This window comes from Schistocerca serialis, chromosome 2 (assembly GCF_023864345.2).
Source record: "Schistocerca serialis cubense isolate TAMUIC-IGC-003099 chromosome 2, iqSchSeri2.2, whole genome shotgun sequence".
Lineage (NCBI taxonomy): Eukaryota > Metazoa > Arthropoda > Insecta > Orthoptera > Acrididae > Schistocerca > Schistocerca serialis.
In genome coordinates this window covers 228,210,704-228,232,240 of record NC_064639.1, presented here as the reverse complement: position 1 = coordinate 228,232,240, position 21,537 = coordinate 228,210,704, and the positions used below count along the sequence as shown (strand labels likewise).

At 45.0% G+C, this 21,537-nt stretch overlaps 1 protein-coding gene across 2 annotated transcripts in view; it reads left to right on the top strand.

The window, feature by feature from the left end:
- The window catches only part of LOC126456980 (uncharacterized), a 334,582-nt gene that overhangs the window by 152,239 nt on the left and 160,806 nt on the right, over positions 1 to 21,537 (top strand). The window lies entirely within an intron of this gene.

The following is a 21,537-nucleotide window of genomic DNA, read 5'->3' as shown; positions in this document are numbered from 1 at the left end:
GTTTTTCATATATTTTGTAAATGTTAATGTTACTAACTGTGAATGTCCCCCCGTGTGCATGACTCATGCGTTTTGGTTCTTCTATTTTGAGAACTTTTGTAAACAAGATTGTCTTTATATGTTGCAGACAAGTTAGATTCTACGCCATTTAATGAATGGAGTGAAATTCACCTGTAATTTAGCTGAGCTTGAAATATTATATAGCGTCTCGTTGTATACGTTAAATTGCTTGCCTGTACTTGCCTTTTACTGGCGTGAAATTTTTATAATAATTTAAAAGTCCTTTCCTATCGTAAATTGTGACTTATTTGTTAAATGATTGGTGTTTTTTTTTTTTAAATATCGTAAAGTCTTGCACCAAATTTGAATAAAGAGTGTTACTGAAAATTGTGTGTAATTTCACCAGCTATTCCTTGGCACCTACTTCCACTTTACATTTTGTGTACTGATAGAGATTAATAACCTTTGGTGAACCAGTAGTAATTTTACGGTTCACTCGTGCTTCCTACAAACAACTGAGCGAATTCCTACAACCAACTGAGGGCTGAGGGCTCAGATTGTAGCCTTCCCAGTGATGAGATGGCCCTTTGGGAGAACTGCCACACAAGTCGGGCGTGCACCGATGCTGGTATCGGTGGTCACGTGAGCACTCTCACACCTGAAGACGAGGTTCTGGACGTCCAGTTAGCACAGAGTGCGCCAGGATCGTCGTATGGTAGGGGCAGCAGGGGCAGATCGTGCAGCTACGACGACACACATAAGAGGGCTTGCGAGCCCAGACGTGTGAACACGAACTGATGCGAACCGATTATTAGCAGAGGGACTATGGGCACCCACACCTCTAGTACGTCATCCACTCACGCCACAGCGTCGACGTGCGCGGCTCGACTGGTGCTGTCAGAGGATCTCTTGGAAGATGAAAAGGCGCGCCGTAGTTTTCAGCGATGAAAGCAGATTCTACCTGCACGCAAGTGGTGGTCGTTTGTGAGTACGATGTAGACCTAGTGAGCTGTCTCTCATTGTGCCCATTAGTTCGAGACACACGGTTTTTCGTCTGGGTTCTACATCTCCATCTACATCTAGATGGTTAATCTCCAATTCACACTTAAGTGCCTGGCAGAGGGTTCATCGAACCATTTTCATACTACTTCTCTACCATCCAACTCTCGAATGGCGCGTGGGGAAAAGGAACACCTAAATCTTTCCGTTCGAGCTCTGATTTCTCTTACTTTATTACGATGATCATTTCTCCCTACGTAGGTGGGTGTCAACAAAATATTTTTGCATTCGGAAGAGAAAGTTGGTAATTTAAATTTCGTAACCAGATCTCGCCCCAAAGAAAACCGCTTTTGTTTCAACTACTGCCACCCCAACTTGCATATCATATCAGTGACACTCTCACCCCTACTGCGCGATAACACGAAACGAGCTGCCCTTCTCTGCACTTTTTCGATGTCCTTCGTCAATCCTACCTGGTAAGGATCCCACACCGCGCAGCAATATTCCAGCAGAGGACGTACAAGTGTAATTTAGGCTGTCTCGTTAGTGGGTTTGTCGCGTCTTCTAAGTGTTCTGCCAACAAAGCGCAGTCTTTGTTTCGCTTTCCCCACAATATTATCTATGTGGTATTTCCAATTTAAATTGCTCGTAATTGTAATTCCTAGGTATTTAGTCGAACTGACAGACCTTAGATTTATGCGGCTTATCGTATACCCAAAATTTACCGGATTTCTTTTAGTACCCATGTGGAAGACCTCGCACTTTTCTTTGTTTAGTGTCAACTGCCACTTTTCGTACCATACAGAAATTCTCTCTAGATCATTTTGTAATTGGAATTGATTGTCTGATGATTTTACTAGACGGTAAATTACAGCGTCATCTGCAAACAATCTAAGGGGGCTGCTCAGATTATCACCTAGATCATTTATGTAAATCAGGAACAGCAGAGGGCCTATGACACTACCTTGCGGTACACCAGATATCACTTCTTTGTATTCGATGATTTATCGTCTATCAATACGAACTGTGACTTCTCTGAGAGGAAATCACGAATCCAGTCACGCAACTGAGGCGATACTCCATATGCACGCAATTTGATTAATAGTCGCTTGTGAGGAACATTATCAAAAGCCTTCCGGAAATCTAGGAATATGGAATCGATCTGAGATCCCTTGTCGACAGCACTCATTGCTTCATGGGAATAAAGAGCTAGCTGCGTTGCACGAGATCGATATTTTCTGAATCCGTGTTGGTTATGCATCAATAAGTCATTTTCTTCAAGGTGATTCATAATGTTCGAGTATAGTATATGCTCCAAATCCATACTGAAAATTGAGGTCAGTGATATGGGTCTGTAATTCAGTGGGTTACTCCTATTTCCTTTCTTGAATATTGGTGTGACCTGTGCTACTTTCCAGTCTTCAGGAACAGACCTTTCGTCAATTGAGCGGTTGTGTATGATTGCTAACAAAGGCGCTATTGTGTCTGCATTCTCTGAAAGTAACCTTATTGGTATACCGTCTGGACCGGAAGACTTGCCTTTCTTAAGTGATTTGAGTTGTTTCGCAACACCTAAGATATCCACTTTTATGTCACTCATGCTAACAGCTGTTCTGGTTTCGAATTCTGGACTATTTACTTCGTCTTCTTTCGTGAAGGAATTACGGAAAACTGTATTTAGTAACTTCGCGATAAGCTACAACTTTCGTTCACCTTTGCTTTTCCTGGACCGAGCGAGGTGGCGCAGTGGTTAGCACACTGAACTCGCATTCGGGAGGACGACGGTTCAATCCCGTCTCCGGCCATCCTGATTTAGGTTTTCCGTGATTTCCCTAAATCGCTTCAGGCAAATGCCGGGATGGTTCCTTTGAAATGGCATGGCCGATTTCCTTCCCCATCCTTCCCTCGCCCGAGCTTGCGCTCCGTCTCTAATGACCTCGTTGTCGACGGGACGTTAAACACTAATCTCCTCCTCCGCTTTTCCTGGAGGGGACGCTAACCAGCGCTCGGTACTGCAGAATGTTGTTAGATCCGGTCTTTTGCCGTCCTTGCAACAGGAAGGTGATGTTCTAATAGGGTAAAGTTCGGCCTCACACTGCCCATGAAACTCAACGTGTTCTGCATGACGTGCAACAATTTCCCTGGTCAACACTATTACCGGACTTGTCTCCAATGGAGTACTCGTGGAATATGATGTGACGAGAAGTGCCTCTTGCGACTCTTCAACCAACAACTCTTACAGAACTATGTGAACAGGCTGAGCAGGCGTGGGCTACCGTTCCCCAGGACAGCATTCACCCTGGATGCCAGTCGGGGCCTGCATTGCTGTCCACGGAGGCTAACCACGTACTGACATCGGTGTTCCAGATGTGTCGATACCTGGTACCTCAGAACCGCTTGTGGTATTGATCTGTTGGGGGTTGGTTTGCGGGGATGAGACCAGACAGCGAGGTCATCGGTCTCATCGGACTAAGGAAGGATGGGTTAGGAAGTCGGCCGTGCCCTTTCAAAAGAACCACCTCGGCATTTGCCTGAAGCGATATAGGGAAATCACGGTAAACCTAAATCAGGATGGCCGGACACGGGATTGAACTGTAGTCCTCCCGAATGCGAGTACAGTGTGTATTGATTTGTAAATGTAATTACGCTACTGGCCATTAAAATTGCTACACCAATAAGAAATGCAGATGATAAACGGGTATTCATTGGACAAATATATTATACTAGAACTGACATGTATTTACATTTTCACGCAATTTGGGAGCATAGATCCTGAGAAATCAGTACCCAGGGCATTGGACATTGAGTCAAAAAGAGCTTGGATGGCGTGTACAGGTACAGCTGCCCATGCAGCTTCAACACGATACCACAGTTCACAAGAGAAGTGACTGGCGTATGGTGACGAGCTAGTTGCTCGGCCACCATTCACCAGACGTTTTCAGTTGGTGAGAAATCTGGAGAATGTGCTGGCCAGGGCAGCAGTCGAACTTTTTCTGTGTCCAGAAAGGCCCGTACAGGACCTGCAACATATGGTCGTGCATTATCCTGCTGAAATGTAGGGTTTCGCAGGGATCGAGTGAAGAGAAGAGCCACGGGTCGTAACACATCCGAAATGTAACGTCTACTGTTCAAAGTGCCGTCAATGCGAACAAGAGGTGACCGAGACGTGTAACAATGGCACCCAATACCATCATGCCGGGTGATACGCCAGTATGGCGATGACGAATACACGCTTCCAATGTGTGTTCACCGCGATGTCGCCAAACATGGATGCGACCATCATGATGCTGTAAACAGAACCTGGATTCATCCGAAAAAATGACGTTTTGTCATTCGTGCACCCAGGTTCGTCGTTGAGTACACCATCGCAGGCGTTCCTGTCTGTGATGCAGCGTCAAGGGTAACCGCAGCCATGGTCTCCGAGCTGATAGTCCATGCTGCTGCAAACGTCATCGAACTGTGCGTGCAGATGGTTGTTGTCTTGCAAACGTCGCTATCTGTTGACTCAGGGATCGAGACGTGGCTGCACGATCCGTTACAGCCATGCGGATAAGATGCCTGTCATATCGATTGCTAGTGATACGAGGCCTTTGGGATCCAGCACGGCGTTCCTTATTACCCTCCTGAACCCACCGATTCCATATTCTGCTAACAGTCATTGGATCTCGACCAACGCGAGCAGCAATGTCGCGATACGATAAACCGCAATCGCGATATGCTACAATCCGACCTTTATCAAAGTCGGAAACGTGATGGTAGGCACTTCTCCTCCTTACACGAGGCACCACAATAACGTTTCACCAGGCAACGCCGGTGAACTGCTGTTTGTGTATGAGAAATCGGTTGGAAACTTTCCTCGTGTCAGCACGTTGTAGGTGTCGCCACCGGCGGCAACCTTGTGTGAATGCTCTGAAAAGCTACTCATTTGCATATCACAGCATCTTCTTCCTGTCGGTTCGCGTCAGTAGCACGTCATCTTCGTGGTGTAGCAATTTTAATGGCCAGTAGTGTATTTCATGTACTCCATATACACTGTTGCAACTATAAGTCTTGATTAGACTGGAAACCTCTAAAAGGGCGTGCTAATTTTTTTCCCCAGCAGTATATTTTCAACATTTCAGACATCAAATTATACTTTCCTAACCTCAGCTATAATCTGCATTGCTCGTTGAGTCGCGACCTTAGATGCGCAGTGCAATCTATTGGACATAACAGTTCGGCCGCTCCTTTCACAACTCACTTACTCAACACGAAGCGCTCCGTTAGTCGGTCATTCGACGCGAAGTCAGTGACACACGAAATGCTTTTAGTTACTCAAATGTTGACTAGAAGTTGATGATAAAATGGTGTTTTGACTGTGTATTGACAGCTCAGTATTAAGAGGTTCCCCCTATTCTTATAAACAAAATGTGAATCATAATTTAGTAATAATTAGTGAATGAAAATAGTAGTTTGGGCGCGTCGGTCGGAGGGTAATCCTTCCATCTTTTATTACAGCAACCAGTCAGATCACAACACGATTCAGCTGGCGCAATTTTTCAAGAGAGGTGCAACTACAGGGTGAAAAGTATTTAAACCGACGAACTCTGGGAGGTTGTAGGGGACATCAAAACAAATATTTTTCCCTAATGTCATTTTTCCTATGATGAGTATTTAAACCGGTAGAGGAGGATTTCTCTGGCGGCAAATTATTTAAACCAACAACCACTTTTCCATTTTCTTATGACCAAGAGACAACACTTTAACACAACCCAATTTCAGTTACAGTAGATTTTCAAAAATGCCTCCATTGGCAAGTAAACGAAGGTTACACCGTCGGATCATGTTCTGCCTGACACGGGCCAAAACCCCAGGAGTATCCTGAATTGTTCCTACTGCTGCTACTATCCGGGCAATCAGATCCTCTTCTGATGCAACAGGAGTTGCGTAAACAAGGTTGCGCATCTCTCCCCACAGAAAGTCAAGAGAGGACATAACTGGGGATCGAGCAGGTCATGGTACAGGACCACCTCTGACAATCCACGTTTTTGGGAACCGTCGGTCGAGAAATCGACATAGATTACGACTGAAATGTGCTGGTGCCCCGTCATGTTGGAACCACATGCGTTGTCTCGTAGGGAGCGGGACGTCTTCCAGCAATTCTGGAAATCATCTGGCGAGAAAATTGTAATAGTTTCTGCCATTCAATGGCCTAAGTAGCAGATACGGCCCAATTAAACAGTCCCCAACAACACCGACCCACACATTAACGAAAAATCGCACTTGATGAGCGTTAGTAACTGTGGCATGCGGGTTACCCTCACTCCAAACATGAGAATTGTGCATGTTGAAGACTCCATCACGCCCGAACGTTGCTTCATCGGTAAACAACACAGTGGATGGAAATGTAGGATGCATTTCACACTGTTCCAGGTACTACTGCGAAAACTGTGCTCTGGGTGGATAATCAATTGGTTCCAGGTTGTGGACACGCTGTAAGTGAAATGGACGTTACAATTGCTCTCGAAAGACTGTTCTTACAGTCGTCTGATTCGTCCCCATGTTATGTGCAATTGCACGAGTGCTGATTGAAGGATCCCACCCCACATGCTGCAAGACAGCTTTCTCAAATTCTTACCGTGCGACGGCGTCCCCGTCCAGGTAATCTGCCAAATGACACGGCCTCACGCAGACATTGGTACACAGCAGCAAAGGTCGTATGATGCGGCATACGGCGATTAGGATATTGTTGTTGATCAACCCGCTGTGCGGCTCGTCCGTTGTGGTGTGCGACGTAGTACGCACCAACCACATCAGTGTACTCACTCCAGGTGTATCGCTCCATTAATAAACAGAGAGAATGCACTACTACACCGGCGGACAGCAGTTGCCTACAACAGAAGAGCTTATACGGCCTCTAACTACTGAAGATCGTAATACGGCCTCCACCGGTTTAAATAATCCTCGTAGGAAAGAATGACATTAGGCAAAAATATTTGTTTTGATGTCCCCTACGGGCCGGCCTCAGTGGCCGAGCGGTTCTAGGCGCTACAGTCTGGAACCGTGCGACTGCTACGGGCGCAGGTTCGAATCCTGCCTCGGGCATGTATGTGTGTGATGTCCTTAGGTTAGTTAGGTTTAAGTAGTTCTAAGTTCTAGGGGACTGATGACCACAGCAGTTAAGTCCCATAGTGCTCAGAGCCATTTGAACCGTTTTTGTCCCCTACAACCTCGCAGAGTTTGTCGGTTTAAATTCTTTTCACCCTGTATAGTAGCAACTGTCGTTCGACCGTCACTCCACTTTCTGACGTCATGTGTCGATTACTGCGTAATCGATCAACGGAGATGTGAAACGTAGGAATGAAGCTTAATGGTTCCATGAGCTATATAAGTGATAGTGTGCAGTAGTTATTAACTTGTAAGACCATACGACTGTCACGGATTACGGCGTGCCAGCTGCGTCTGTCTAGATATCATGATATCCCGGGCGGCGCGTTTCTCCTCCCTGGCGGCAGGCACCAGCGCCTGCCATCCGAGGCTCCGAGGCGTAGCGAGTGAGTGTCAGTGGTCTGTGCGGGGGAGGACGGCGTCCCCTCGTTGTCGCCATGGAAGCCGGCATTGGCGTCAGAAATTGCCGCGTGCGCAGTGGGCGGTTCCGATCAGGCAGCGGAAATTGGCCGGCAGCAACTCCCGTTCCAATTTGCCGAACGCACCGGCTCAAGCAGCCGTCCTATTGTCTGCTCGCTGTTACTGCGCATCACGCGACAACAGTCCCACGTGGCGTTCCTGCACGCGTCCCCCAGGAGGGGTGGGAGAGGGGGAACTCGTACCAGGGCGATGAGAAAATTACTCCTGCCGGCACGGCGGCAGCGTTGGTAGCAACGATATTTTCTTTTTCTTGTGCCTGTATACAGGGTGAAAGAAATCCCTGCGCGCTTGGATGCCGTAGCGCGATTCCTTGCATACTAGCAGTACAAAAATGTCATTAACGAAATTCGGTTAGACATATTTTAAGAAGAGCATGGACGTCAAAGAAATGCAATATGATAGCACAGTAATCATCTGACAAGAATCTTGGTTTAATACTGTGTAATTGTACTGCTCGAAAGTGATGTGTTTTGCATTTGTTGTTGTTCTGGTCTTCAGTCCAGAGACTGGTTTGATGCAGCTCTCCATGGTACTCTATCCTGTGCAAGCTTCTTCATCTCCCAGTACCTACTGCAACCTACATCCTTCTGAATCTGCTTAGTATATTCATCTCTTGGTCTCCCTCTACGATTTTTGACCTCCACGCTGCCCTCCACTACTACATTGGTGATCCCTTGATGCCTCAGAACATGTCCTACCAACCGATCCCTTCTTCTAGTCAAACTGTGCCACAAACTTCTCTTCTCCCCAATTCTATTCAATACTTCCTCATTAGTTATGTGATCTACCCATCTAATCTGCAGCATTCTTCTGTAGCACCACATTTCGAAAGCTTCTATTCTCTTCTTGTCCAAACTATTTATCGTCCATATTTCACTTCCACACATGGCCACACTCCATACAAATACTTTCAGAAACGACTACCTGACACTTAAATCTATGTTAACAAATTTCTCTTCTTCAGAAACGCTTTCCTAGCCATTGCCAGTCTACATTTTATATCCTCTCTACTTCGACACCATCAGTTATTTTGCTCCCCAAATAGCAAAATTCCTTTACTATTTGAAGTGTCTCATTTCCTAATCTAATTCCCTCAGTATCATCCGACTTAATTCGATTACATTCCATTATCCTCGTTTTGCTTTTTTTTATGTTCATCTTATATTGGCTCAAATGGCTCTGAGCACTATGGGACTTAACATCTAGGTCATCAGTCCCCTAGGACTTAGAACTACTTAAACCTAACTAACCTAAGGACATCACACACATCCATGCTCGAGGCAGGATTCGACCCTGCGACCGTAGCGGTCGAGCGGTTCCAGACTGAAGCGCCTAGGAACGCTTGGCCACACCGGCCGGCTACACATCTAATTTATCATGTAGATAGTATAGTTAACAAAGAAGTTGACAAATTCCCTTGTTCTACCAAAAAACATGGAACAAATTATTCACATAATTAACAGAAACACCATAGTTCACTTTGTTGTAATATATGTGAAATTCTTATTTTGGAAAAAAGAGACTTACATCATGTGGCAAATATTTCAGATCTGACGTTTAATTTCCCTAATTTACATTTGAAAGCAGTTCAGGCAATATATCAACGAAGCACTAAGAAAATATTCTATCAGGAACACCCAAAATTAATACATATCTACATATTCTGTTTCTACACTAATAATAAATTTGTAAAACTGTCGTGCCTTTTCTCTTTGTCTGTCCGAATACACTAATTTTCCCAGACTACTAGACGAATTTTCAGGAGGTTTATCTGGTAATAAATATGCAATTGGTCGCTTTTTTACGTTTTATTCAACCATGAACATGTTTTCGAGCCACTGTAGGCTCATCATCAGATGGAGGTGTTACAAGAACATAATGTTGATGACCAAGCGTAGTTAGATGCAGTCCTGGTGAGTGCACTGCTTTGTGGTACCCACATCAGACTGCTTCTTGTAACGTGCATCATTAAGCTATGTACACCAATAAACACTTGGTTTTACACCGATGATTCTGTGATCAGTTTAGAACCAAGTGTAGCTAAATAATGTGTTTATTGGTGGATGTAACGCCCAGAGTGTTGCTCAAGTTCTGCCCATCCATCTGTTGGTGAATCTCCGATTTGGTTCCTGCCTCAACATGAGAGCAAAGTGAGAGGGTGTTCCATGCTGTTGGAAAACAACAGGGTCGGCAATGTCTTCTTGTTGAAGCTGTGGTTTCAGGAATTGCTCCAATGTTTCTGTAACTGTTTCGTCTGCAAAAAATGAAGGGTCCATACACCGTAGTCTTTGTGAATCCGAGCCACCCTTTCACTATCGGCGTACCTTTTTACCATTCAGTGGTAGCGTAATGTGGCTCGCTACCACATAAACGGCAGCTACTTTTGTTGACTTTTCTGCAGATGTACAAGGTGTCCCCATCAGTAAGAAAAATGTGATACATGAGTTGTTCGTTGTGTGCAGCTTCTATGGAATCGTGACACGTAGTTTGCTCGTTAAGCACTTGAACGTGATACGATTTTTTCTGTAGCGTGAAATGTAAAACTTAAAAAACCGTTGATTTTTCTCAAAAAAATGGTTCAATTTTTCTCACGCGTAACTAGACGCTTAAACGATGAGTTGGTGCGTTCCGTCTTGTTTCGATTGCTTCACTGATTCTATGAACAGTCACTTGTGGTACAGAAAGTCTCCAGGTACGTAATTCATCGAAAACGTTTCCACTTCTTCGGAACTTACTTTCAGGTAACCAGATATTTGCTCTTGTTGGTGCTGGCTTGTGAAATTTCTGAGTGGACTCCTGTTGCACCTCCACATAAGACGAATCGCACAATAGCGCACTAATAGCAGCCACACATTCTCCTATAGTAAGTATTCTTCCTGATTATCCCGAGAGAGAAAAAAGGCCCTCACCTTCAGCGAAATGCGTTATAATTTGGTATTGTGAAAATGCAACCATTGGATCGAGACATGATGACAAACCTGTACACAATGGAAAAAATATTGTGACTGGTTATAGCAAACTTACAGTTTCAGTTGGTAAACTATTAATTTATATTCATATTAACATGTGGAAGACCGACAAATTGCCTCCTCGTCCTAATATTTTTCGTATAACCGTTACAGTTATGCACAAAGCGATGTCCGCTCCTGGTAGCTGAGTGGTCAGCGTGACAGAATGTCAGTCCTAAGGGCCCGGGTTCGATTCCCGGCTGGGTCGGTGCTTTTCTCCCCTCAGGGACTGGGTGTTGTGTTGTCCTAATCATCATCATTTCATTCCCATCGACGTGCAAGTCGCCGAAGTGGCGTCAAATTGAAAGACTTGCACCAGGCGAACGGTCTGCCCGACGGGAGGCCCTAGTCACACGACAAAGCGATGATATGAATCTTCATGTGCGATTTTTATCCTGCTTAAAATAACTTGGCATTTTTGACACGGGCCACTTGCATTTGAGAAGCTGAGCCGAACTGCCCAGACGTTGCAGGCAGCGGAGAATCAGCGAGCCCCCCATTTCCCTAATTAGCGCGTTACCCGTAACGCCGGCGCGCTAATCCCAGGCGTGAGCGGCTCCAGGCGCCGCATCCCGGCCGGAACGGCGTGCTTTAATTTCCTGTCGCGCGCCCTGGCTGGCGGAACAAACGGCACTCGGCAGTCGGAACGCAACTCTACCTGCCACAGTGGCTACGGTGCAATTGCAGTCTGCAAATTTCGGCGCTGACCTCAGCGCTTCCTGCGGAAGTTTCCCGCTCGGTCCCGCCGATGTGCGGAAAGATAACCGCGCTGCTGAATGCGGTCCTCGCGGTTTTTTCGAAGATGGGTTGGGACATTCCCACCGAGAGGAACGTTCCCTGGAGAAGCGTTTGCCGCCGTGGGAACAAAGATACGCTTCGAATTACATGCATCTAAATGACGGGACCGTCGAAATCTGCTTCTGTAAAGTTTGGAAGGTAGGAGACGAGGGACTGGCGGGAGTAGAGCTGTGAGGACGGGGCGTAAGTCGTGCTTAGGTAGCTCAGATGGTAGAGCACTTGCTCGCGAAAGGCAAAGGTCCCGAATTCGAGTCTCGGTCCGGCACACAGTTTTAATCTGCCAGGAAGTTTCATATCAGTGCACACTCCACTGCAGAGTGAAAATTTCATCCCACCGTTATCATTAGAGTGGAAAAATAGTGGCGGCTATAAGTCCTCTCACACTGTACACTGAAAACTCAAAAGTATCATTGCAAGACCACAGACCTGCAAGTGAGCGGACGTACAGTGTGGAAAGATGAGGGATGTCATAAATTGAGATCCTTCATTGCTATTTCGCCTTTCATGGCCAAAATATTTACACTTCAAACACTTCAGTAGGTTGTGATGTAAGGTCTGACCCTAAAAGATATTTTTGTTTATTTCCTCAGATATAATCTGTGCTTTAGGAATTGTGTCGTTCAGTAGTAATCAAAACGTCCTGAGTCTTGAGTTCACAACCACTATTTAAATTTTTTAAAACATTTCATCAGAGATGGTGGAGGAAGGCTTTCGATAAGAAGAGCCGCCCTGGATCTGCCGGCAGCCTCGTGAAAGAGAATGGAAAACAGACAGAGCGTCAGGATAACGACTTGCCTTTGGAGCGGGAATCTGCCCTAGGAGGGGATCCTGTATTACAGTCAAAGTTTGACAGAGCACTAATAGACTTGCGATGAAATAAGGGAGCAACGAAGTGACTGCCGAACGACTGTTCAAGTTGGTGTGTAGTATACTGCCTACAGGAAAATTAAAGAGACCTTTGGAGAAAAGAGAACCACTTGTATGAATATCAAGAGCTCAGATGGAAACCCAGTTCTAAGCAAAGAAGGGAAAGCAGAAAGGTGGAAGGAGTATATAGAGGGTCTATACAAGGGCGATGTACTTTAGGACAATATTTTGGAAATGGAAGAGGATGTAGATGAAGATGAAATGGGAGATATGGTACTGCGTGAAGAGTTCAACAGAGCATTGAAAGCCCTGAGTCGGAACAAGGCCCCGGGAGTAGACAACATTCCATTAGAACTACTGACAGCCTTGGGAGAGCCAGTCCTGACAAAACTCTATCATCTGGTGAGCAAGATGTATGAGACAGGCGAAATACCCTCAGACTTCAATAAAAATATAATAATTTCAATCCCAATGAAAGCAGGTGTTGACAGATGTGAAAATTACCGAACTATCAGTTTAATAAGTCACGCCTGCAAAATACTAACGCCAATTCTTTACAGACGAATGGAAAAACTAGTAGAAGCCGACCTCGGAGAAGATCAGTTTGGATTCTGTAGAAATATCGGAACACGTGAGGCAATACTGACCCTACGACTTACCTTAGAAGCTAGACTAAGGAAAGGCAAACCTACGTTTCTAGCATTTGTAGACTTAGAGAAAGCTTTTGACAATGTTGACTGGAATACTCTCTTTCAAATTTTGAAGGTGGCAGGGGTAAAATACAGGGAGCGAAAAGCTATTTACAATTTGTACAGAAACCAGATTGCAGTTATAAGAGTCGAGGGGCACGAAAGGGAAGCAGTGGTTGGGAAGGGAGTGAGACAGGGTTGTAGCCTCTCCCTGATGCTATTCAATCTGAATATTGAGCAAGCAGTGAAGGAAACAAAAGAAAAGTTCGGAGTAGGTATTAAAATCCATGGAGAATAAATAAAAACTTTGAGGTTCGCCGATGACATTGTAATTCTGCCAGAGACAGCAAAGGACTTGGAAGAGCAGTTGAACGGAATGGATAGTGTCTTGAAAGGAGGATGTAAGATGAACATCAACAAAAGCAAAACGAGGATAATGGAATGTAGTCGAATTAAGTCGGGTGATGCTGAGGGAATTAGATTAGGAAATGAGACACTTAAAATAGTAAAGGAGTTTTGCTATTTGGGTAGCAAAATAACTGATGATGGTCGAAGTAGAGAGGATATAAAATGTTGACTGGCAATGGCAAGGAAAGCATTTCTGAAGAAGAGAAATTTGTTAATATCGAGTATAGATTTAAATGTCAGGAAGTCCTTTCTGAAAGTATTTGTATGGAGTATAGCCATGTATGGAAGTGAAACATGGACGATAAATATTTTGGACAAGAAGAGAATAGAAGCTCTCGAAATGTGGTGCTACAGAAGAATGCTGAAGATTAGATGGGTAGATCACGTAACTAATGAGGAAGTGTTGAATAGGATTGGGGAGAAGAGAATTTTGTGGCACAGCTTGACTAGAAGAAGGGATCGGTTGGTAGGACATGTTCTGAGGCATCAAGGGATCACCAGTTTAGTATTGGAGGGCAGTGTGAAAGGTAAAAATCGTAGGGGGAGACGACTAGACGAATACACTAAGCAGATTCAGAAGGATGTAGGTTGCAGTAGATACTGGGAGATTAAGAGACTTGCACAGGATAGAGTAGCATGGAGAGCTGCATCAAACCAGTCTCAGGACTGAAGACCACAACAACAACAACATGCGAGACAGAAGGTATACCATCAAACATTCTGAAAAAATTGAAACAGATCTCTAAGATAGCAAAGCAGGTAAGTCTGAAAAATATCGCCCCATCAAGCTCATGCATCCAAACTGTTGGTAAGAAGAACATACGGATGAATGGAAAAAAATTAAATGTGTTAGATGATCTCTTTGGCTTTCGGAAAGGTAAAGGCACCAGAGAGGGAGTTATATTGTTGCACTTGGTAATGGAAACAATATATAAGAAAAATCAAGATACTTGCATACAATTTTTATACCTCGAAAATCGTTAGACAAAGTAAACTGGTGCAAGTAATAATAAATACCGAGGAAAACAGGAGTCAACAACATATGGCCCTCAACATATGAGCGCATCCATGGGATCATGAAACCCACTTAAAAAGAAACTGCTTACAAATTTTTCTTACACAAGATGTTCAAAAAAAGTGACACATAGTCCTAGACTTCCTGGGAGTCCGGGGGTTAGCTGAATATGCTGTGATCAAATAAAGACACTAAGAACAATAGAATCTCTCGCCAAGTGTGAAGTACGTGCAGTCACTGGCTGAGAGTTTCCCCCTGATTTCATGTAGTCCACATATCGTAAATGTCATGCATGCAACAAAGACGATCCTGCAGGGTTTTCGATGGAAAGCGTTCGATCACAGCCCGGACATGACTCACTCCGATTTTTATCTCTTTGCTCACACTCTGATTTTTATCTCTTTGCTCAAGTGAGGACAGCAATTTGGTACAGACAACGAGCCACAAACTAGCGTATAGAATGGGCAGAAAGCACAGGCGGCTGCCTTCTATGACGAAGGTATTAGAAATTTATCATAGCGTTGTACCGACTTCCCAAGTCGGAGCGGTGACTATTTAGAGAAGCAGCCGGAAATTGTAGCTAAATGTTTCATATAAAACTTTTTTGTTTTCTCTGTGGTTTCCGTTTCGTGACCGATCAGAGATTGCCCGAGATCGCGTTTAGGTACTTGAGCTTCGAGGAAAGTACGACCAACGAAACTTGAGTAAATTATCGCATTCCAGACAATTTCTTGAAACAAGAGCTATGTCTTCGGAGATGGAAATAAGTGAAGCACTACGAATGTAGTGTGGGATACAAAACGTTCACATCGTAGCGCCAGACTACTATGCGTAAGGGAGCACGATAGGCGGAGATGGGCCAGCAGACCATAGCGTGCATTGACCAGTCGCACGCCCCCATCATTGCACAACCGAGGCGGAGCACAGGCGAGACTGTCACGGGCCGATCAGTGACGTCCACACGAGCGGAATAGAGTCAACAATCATAGGATGTCTGACGTCATTCCTGCGAAGAATGTTGTCTGCTGATGAATACGCTGCGATCGCGATGTTTAAGCGTAGCACACACTCCCAGATGAGAGATACTAATGTGCGCACAACCTATTCAGAAATAATTAAGACTACTCAAAGTGCACAAATGTAAATGCAAGATAATGTATATAAAAAAGAGAAAGACAACACTCTATTATAGCTGGAGAAGGTCACGTCCTACTAATATTACGGGGTAATACCAAGACGCTGTCTAAATACATTTTGTTCCTCAGAAACAACAGCTTCTATGGTGTTCAAGCGTTTATTGTCTACCTTTGTGTATAGTTTGTAGGCAATGTTTAAAAGACTTGTTCGTGCACGGACGATGTGTTTGTAATCAAGAAAATAACAGAAAATTTAGATGCCCATATGATCTTTATCGACTTTGAGAGCCACGACAGCCTGCGGAATGCACATATAGAGATGGCGGTAGCATCGCGTACACAAGGTATAAAAGGGCAGAGCACTGATGGACCTCTCATTTGTTCTCAGGTGATTCGTGTGAAACGGTTTCCGACGTGATTATGGCCGGAAGATGGGAATTAACGGGCTTTTGACGCAGAATGGTAGCTGAAGCTAGACACATGTGACATTCCTGAAATCTGGTTTCGCAGGATAGAGCGGATCAGGTTATGGTTGTGAAGGGGCCGTAATCTGTTACTGTCAGTTGCACAAAACACACAACCTTTTATTTTCCGAAGAACCACTTAATTAGACATTGCCTTAAAAGGATCAAAATAAAACAATATGGCTGAAGGCCTAGTTAAGAAAACTTGAGATACCTCCTTGGCTGAAGACCAAAATCAAGAACGGCTGCAGGCCTGAACACAAGTTATAAAAAATTGCTTTAAAGAATACTCGTAGCTGAAGACATTACTTAAAAAATATTTCACGTAAATGCTCGGCTGAAGACCATGCACAAGACATTGAACAACTCAGGGCTTAGGGCCTGGATAACAAGAATTTCGGATAGGGCAAATTTTAAAAAAAATTTTTTTTGAAACAAATGAATCTTCAAATTTTAATTTAAGTTGGCTGAAGGCCTTATTTTAAAATTAAGACAAACTAAATAATAGATGGCTGAATGCCTTGTACAGTACTTCAGACTAAAATAAAAATCAGAATCAAAAACTAACAGAACAGTGGTGTTCAGAACTGTTCCAAGGATCGGCAACAGGAGGTAGCTCTAACATAAGGTGAGGTGAGATAGGCAGCCAAGAGTAAGGTTAAATAATCGGATGGCAACACGATCCAGGGACGGCTGAAGGACTGACCAACAACCTAAGCAATTCCCTTCCACCCGACCAATGGCACGACAACAGAAAGTATTAGCTGAGGACGAAGATACCAACAACACTACACCTTCAGAATTGGCGTCCAAACAAACAGCCAAGGCCCAATAACCACTCTAAGAAAAGAAAAATGAACAAACAGGTAAAAGGCTGTCGAACTACACATCGTGCCAGAGAGCATCAACATGGCGAGGAAAAACACGCTGCCGGAAAACTACGCTAATGACCAGGGCAGGTAACTCGGGCATTAATGGCGACAAGGCAGAAAATACAACTGGTGCACTTCACTGATAAGTAACAACCAATTTAATAGTTAAAGACCATGCAGGAAGACAGGTGCAAAATTTCGCCGACTCCAACACACCATAGGTTGCTGCTAGCCAGAAGGGCCCAGGAAGCAACAACCAGCAATGAACGAAGAGATGTCACAGCAGTTGAGGTTTGATAACAGGTTGACTGATCACTCAACTTCAGGTCCAGGTTCGGTGGGCAACGATCTTTGTAGGTCTTGCAGGTAGCGCCTCACAATCCGACTGCAAGTGCACGCCGCCAGCGGCCCTGGCCTGACCGCGCGCTGCAGAGACTTCCTCGCTGCTCTGTCCCAACTGTCCAACTGCCACACACACCACCACATGGAAATATAGCGGTCACACCAAAGACGGTACAGCAGTACTAGTATCAATAAGCGCTGCTGCTGGCACTGACGGCGGGAAGTCAGCAACTCATTATGGTAGGAACTCAGGGAGAAATAAGACGCCACTCGATTGTGACAAAATGCCAAAGAACAAACGGCATCAACGCGAGCCAGCCACGGCTCAATTCCATTTTGTAAATCGTTAGAGAATTCCATATTCTGAGATCCACAGTACCAAGAGTGTTCTGATAATACCAAATCTCAGGCATTACCTCTCACCATGGACAGCTCAGTGGCCGACGGCCTTCACTTGACGACCAAGAGCAGCGGAGTCTTCGTAGAATTGTCAGTACTATCAGACAAGCAACACAGCTTGAAAAAACAAAAAAAAAAAAAAACGCGGAAGTTAATGTGGGACGTACGACGAACGCATCTATTAGGACAGCACGGCAGAATTTGGCGTTAATGTGCTATGGCGGGGGACGAGCTACGAGAGTGTCTTTGCTAGCAGCATAACATCGCCGGCAGCGCCTCTCCTGGGCTCGTGACCATGTCGGTTGGACCCTAGATGACTGCGAAACAGTAGCTTGGTCAGAGGAGTCACGATTTCAACTGGTAAGAACTGATGATAAGGAATGATGGTGGCGCAGACCCACGAAGACATGGACACAACGTGTCAACAAGGCACTGTGCAAACTGGTGGTGGTAACATAATGGTGTGGCCTGAGTTCCTTCGTCCAATTGAACCGATAATTGATGAGAAAAGGTAATGTTCGGCTAGTTGAAGATCGTTTGCAAACATTCATGAATGCAATTTTTAACGACGAAAATGCGCTGTGTCGCCAGGCCACAGTTATTCGCTGCTGATTTGAGGAAGATTGTGCATAATTCGAGCGAAGGATTTGGCCACCCAGATCGTCCGTAATGTATTCCATCCAATATTTATGGGATATAATCGAGAGGCCAGTTTGTGACAAAGTCCTGCACCGGCAACACTTTCGCAGTTCTGGACGGCTATAGCGGCAACATTGCTCATTCCAACGACTTGTTGAGTCCACGTCACGTCGTGCTGCACTGCGCCGAACTAAAGGAGGTTCGACAAGATATTAGGAGGCATCCCCATTGCTTTTGTCACCTCAATGTACCGGGTGATCAAAAAGTCAGTATAAATTTGAAAACTTAATAAACCACGGAATAATGTAGATAGAGAGGTAAAAATTTACATGACTCTTGCGCGCGTCCTTTGGTGATGATCGTGTGCTCAGCCGTCACTTTCGTCATGCTTGGCCTCCCAGGTCCCCAGACCTCAGTCAGTGCGATTATTGGCTTTGGGGTTACCTGAAGTCGCAAGTGTATCCTGATCGACCGACATCTCTGATAGACAACATCCGACGCCAATGCCTCACCATAACTCCGGACATGCATTACAGTGCTGCTCACAACATTATTCCTCGACTACAGCTGTTGTTGAGGAGTGATGGTGGACATATTGAGCATTCCCTGTAAAGAACATCATCTTTGCTTTGTCTTACTTTGTTATGCTAATTATTGCTATTCTGATCAGATGAAGCGCCATCTGTCGGACATTTTTTGAACGTTCGTATTTTTTTGGTTCTAATAAAACCCCATGTCATTCCAAGCATGTGTGTCAATTTGTACCTCTCTATCTACATTATTCAGTGATTTATTCAGTTTTCAAATTTATACTGACTTTTTGATCACCCGGTATATGTGAATGTCGATATCCTTATCGCCGGCCGGTGTGCCCGAGCGGTTCCAGGCGCTTCAGTCTGGAACCGCGCGACCGCTACGGTCGCAGGTTCTAATCCTGCCTCGGGCATGGATGTGTTTTATGTTATTAGGTTAGTTAGGTTTAAGTAGTTCTAAGTTCTAGGGGACTGATGACCTCAGATGTCAAGTCCCATAGTGCTCAGAGCCATTTGAACCATTATTTTGGTATCCTTATCAGCTAATAGAGGTAATGAAAAGTCTTCATAAAAACGCACTCATTGTAACAAGCACTGGTGGGACTCAGTTAGAAGAACTAGTAATTAAGCTAGGTGTAATAAAAGGGTGTGCACTTTAGCCTGCTCGTTTTAACTCTGCATTTACTTCATTCATAAACAAAGGAATTAGCGAAAGACGAGTACCTGAATGTGCTTCTGTTTGCATGTGATATCGTTCTCATTTTTTTTTTAAAAAAGTAACCTAGTGTAGCGTGGTTGGCTGGAAGATCCCAAGGGTCAGGTCCAGCTGCCAAATTGTAAAGCTTTCTCCTATCTTTGGCACATACTGACGCCTTTTCTTCGTGAAATGTGAGAATGTGTTAAGTGTATTCGATACGCAGAGGTGACTGTAATAGGTGTGTGTGTTGCGTGGTGTCATGTTTGTGTTCTGAGATGAGAGAAGGGAGAGGGTGAAACTCGGTGTCGGCACAGAGCCTACTACTCTTGAAGGCACCAAGAGAGTCGTCAAGCATAACGTCCCCATCCGACGGACTGATAACCACAGAGCCATCAACTACAGAAGAGACCACGATCCATAGAATTTTATGAAGTGATGGCGGCTCATTTCTTATACTGTGGAAGCCAAATGGTAAGGTGAACTCTCGCGATAAGTGGGAAATACAGGTTCGAGTCCTGGCCCGGCACAAATTTTCGTTGTCATTTTGTTATTCAGCTGATAGTGGTTCATATTCGCAATTCCGATACATTTTATATGAACATAGTAACTGTTCTCGAAAGAACAGATACCACTGATGACTGTGCAGCTTCTCTAGAATAAATGATAATCAATTGAAACCCTCAGCTGCCGACAGGTGTTGTTGATATACCTCGATGGGGACAGTTGAAAATGTGTGCCCCGGTCGGAACCCGGGATCTCGAGGTATATCAACAACACCTATCGGCAGCTGAGGCTTTCAATTAATTACACTACTGGCCATTAAAATTGCTACACCACGAAGATGACGTGCTACAGACGCGAAATTTAACTGACAGGAAGAAGATGCTGTGATATGCAAATGATTAGCTTTTCAGCGCATTCACACAAGGTTGGCGCCGGTGGCGACACCTACAACGTGCTGACATGAGGAAAGTTTCCAACCGATTTCTCATACACAAACAGCAGTTGACCAGCTTTGCCTGGTGAAACGTCGTTGTGATGCCTCGTGTAAGGAGGAGAAATGCGTACCATGACATTGCCAACTTTGATAAAGGTCGGATTGTAGGCTATCGCGATTGCGGTTTATCGTATCGCGACATTGCTGCTCACGTTGGTCGAGATCAAATAACTGTTAGCAGAATATAGAATCGGTGGGTTCAGGAAGGTAATACGGAACGCCGTGCTGGATCCCAATGGCCTCGTATCACTAGCAGTCGATATGACAGGCATCTTATCCGCACGGCTGTAACGGATCGTGCAGCCACGTCTCGATCCCTGAGTCAACGGATGGGGACGTTTGCAAGACAACAACCATCTGCACGAACAGTTCGACGACGTTTGCAGCAGCATGGACTATCAGCTCGGAGATCATGGCTGCGGTTACCCTTGACGCTGCATCACAGACAGGAGCGCCTGCGATGGTCTACTCAACGACGAACCTGGGTGCACGAATGGCAAAACGTCAATTTTTCGGATGAATCCAGGTTCTCTTTAGAGCATCATTATGCCGCATCCGTGTTTGGCGACATCGCGGTGAACGCACATTGGAAGCGTGTAATCGTCATCGCCATACTGGCGTATCACCCGGCGTGATGGTATGGGGTGCCATTGGTTACACGTCTCGGTCACCTCTTGTTCGCATTGACGGCACTTTGAACAGTGAACGTTACATTTCAGATGTGTTACGACCCATGGCTATAACCTTCATTCGATCCCTGCGAAACCCTACATTTCAGCAGGATAATGCACGATCGCATGTTGCAGCTCCTGTACGGGCCTTTCTGGTTACAGAAAATGTTCGACTGCTGCCCTGGCCAGCACATTTTCCAGATCTCTTACCAACTGAAAACGTCTGGTCGATGCTGGCCGAGCAACTGGCTCGTCACCATACGCGTGTCACTACTCTTGTTGAACTGTGGTATCGTGTTGAAGCTGCATGGGCAGCTGTACCTGTACGCGCCATCCAAGCTCTGTTTGACTCAATGCCCAGGCGTATCAAGGCCGT